The sequence below is a fragment of the Pygocentrus nattereri genome, chromosome 20 (assembly GCF_015220715.1).
Source record: "Pygocentrus nattereri isolate fPygNat1 chromosome 20, fPygNat1.pri, whole genome shotgun sequence".
Taxonomy (NCBI): Eukaryota; Metazoa; Chordata; class Actinopteri; order Characiformes; family Serrasalmidae; genus Pygocentrus; species Pygocentrus nattereri.
In genome coordinates this window covers 28,392,815-28,395,888 of record NC_051230.1, presented here as the reverse complement: position 1 = coordinate 28,395,888, position 3,074 = coordinate 28,392,815, and positions in this window count along the sequence as shown.

Sequence of the window (3,074 nt, the reverse complement as noted above, 5' to 3'; positions counted from 1 at the left end):
CTTCTCTCCGAAGTACCAACTGTGTTGAAATGGGGAGTATGGGCAGAGCTAGAAATAGTGCAGGCCAATGATTGGTCAAACACTATCAACTGTCCTGTGGAGTATGAGCCAGAAACTGCTGGCCAGCTATCTGTAACTCTGCAAGAGCTTTAATCGGGCCTGAAATTTTGTTCTGACCCTGGACACAGCCCAAGAACTTTCTGTCCAATCTGACCCCAACCACATCATCCAGTCTGACAAAGTTTTGTCCAAACCTAACGCGAACTGCATCACGGTTTCAGTCCAAAACTGACCCGGATTCAAGAAAATTTCACCTGAACTGGCCATCAACACCAAATTTGCAGAGCCTCACATTTTTAACAATGCTAGTTAAATTACTGTGTAGTAACAATAATAGCCATCATTAAATCACAGATAAATAATAAAAAAAGTGATGCAGTTGTTTGCAAAAGTTTGAGTACTTCTGGTCAACCTGCTTGTTTTGTGAAATTTTAGTATAAATTAACACATCGTTCACAGAGAATCCACTGAAATATGGACTATATATTTTATGCAAATTTATATAAAATGTACAATAACTTTTGCACAGACCACATTTTATGTTTTATCTTTCCCCCCAATATGTTAACTTCAGCAAATAAATAGCAATTGTGTATAAAATGTGCAGAAGTGTGGAAAGGATGTGCAATTTGACCAGAAGTTCCTAAAGCTTTATCAAATTGTCCAAAATGATCATATTCAGCTTTCATGAATTTATTCATGAAGCAATGCTTTCAAAACAACATTCAAAACACATTTTTAGTCTGGATAAACTTTTCATACTGTGCTGTTTGCTCACTGTACAGTGCTGCTATAAAAAAGTGTCACGATTGGCCTCTCCCAGTCCTGTCCATGTGTTGGTGTTGTGTTTTGGTCTAGTCCATGTGCTTTTTGTTTTTCCGTCTAGTCCGGCTGCTTGTTTCGTGACTCCGCCCCTGATTGTTTCCACCTGTCCCTCATCATCCCTGTTGTATTTAAGCCCTGTGTTTACCCATTGTCTTTGCTGGTCTTTGTTGTTTGTTGTTTGTGATTTTGTTTATTGTTTGATGTTTGAGGTTTGATGTATGTTGTTTTTCTTCTGGCCCTGTTGTTTGTGTACCTGTTTATTTTCATCATGTCTGTCCCTCCTGCTCTGCATATTGGCCATTTGAACCTGGACTCTATCGACCATGACCCTGGATTTGCCCTTGATAAAAGTCGCTTATCTTCGCATATGCGTCCGCCTCCTCGCTCCCCGTTACAAAGAGAGCCTTCATCTATTTAAAACTCTTTCAGTGCATATTATGTATCATCAGTGCCCACAGACAAACACGTATCTCCAAAATAGTAACTTTACAGGAGAAGGCAAAAACGTCCTCTATTCAAAGTGATTTTGAAGCATTTCTACTGATTTATTCATCATGAATTTGTCACACAATGGACTGCCATGCTGAAATGATGTAGAAAAATACACTCAACATAAATTGTGATATGTTTTTGGATAGTTACGATATATATATATATATATATATATATATATATATATATATATATTGCTCACCAGACATTTTCTCACACTCTCCCATGAAAGATTTGAGAAATGCTCCACTGTTTGGTGAGTGTTTGTCATGTTCCGACCATAAAGGATGGTTTAAAATAGCCAACAGGAGCAAAAATCAGCTTTTAAACTTGAAAGAAATAATGAATGGACATTTATCGCAATATGTACGATATGAATTTTGTTTATCGTGATAACATTTTTGGCAATATCGCCCAGCTCTAAATGTAGGTAAGTGTTAGTACAACCCCAATTCAAATGAAGTTGGGACAATGTGTAAAACAAATAAAAAGAGAATACGATGATTTGCAAATCCTTTTCAACCTATATTCAATTGAATACACTACAAAAACAAGATATTTAATGTTCAAAACTTAAACTTAAATAAACTTTGTTTTTTTGCAAATATTCACTCATTTTGAATTTGATGCCTGCAACACGTTCCAAAGAAGTTGGGACAGGGGCATGTTTACCACTGTGTTACATCACCTTTCCTTTTAACAACACTCAATAAGCGTTTGGGAACTGAGGACACAAGTTTTTGAAGCTTTGTAGGTGGAATTCTTTCCCATTCTTGTTTGATGTACAACTTCAGTTGCTCAACAGTCCGGGGTCTCCGTTGTCGTATTTTGTGCTTCATAATGCGCCACACATTTTCAATGGGAGACAGGTCTGGACTGCAGGCAGTCCAGTCTAGTACCCGCACTCTTTTACTACGAAGCCACGCTGTTGTAACACGTGCAGAATGTGACTTGGCATTGTCTTGCTGAAATAAGCAGGACATCCCTGAAAAAGACGCTGCTTGGATGGCAGCAGATGTTGCTCCAAAACCTGTATGTACCTTTCAGCATTAATGGGGCCTTCACAGATGTGCCAGTTACCCCTGCCATGGGCACTAACACCCCCCCACACCATCAGAGATGCTGGCTTTAGAACTCTGCGTTGATAACAATCCAAACAGTCCTGTTCCTCTTTGGCCTGGAGGATACGACGTCCATGATTTCCAAAAACAATGTGAAATGTGGACCGCAGGACACTTTTCCACTTTGCGTCTGTCCATCTCAGATCAGCTTGAGCCCAGAGAAGCCAACAGTGTTTCTGGGTGTTGTTGATATATGGCTTTTGCTTTGCATAGCCGAGTTTTAACTTGTAGATGGAGCGACGAACTGTGTTCACTGACAGTGGTTTTCTGAAGTCTTCCTGAGCCCATGTGGTAATATCCGTTATAGAATGATGTCGGTTTTTAATGCAATACCACCTGAGGGATAGAAGGTCATGGGCATTCAATGTTGGTTTTCTGCCTTGCAGAGATTTCTCCAGATTCTCTGAATCTTTTGATGATATTATGGACTGTAGATGATGAAATCCCTAAATTCCTTGTAATTGCACATTGAGAAACGTTCTTAAACTGTTGGACTATTTGCTCACGCAGTTGTTCACAAAGGGGTGAACCTCACCCCACCCTTGCTTGTGAACGACTGAGCCTTTCAGGGATGCT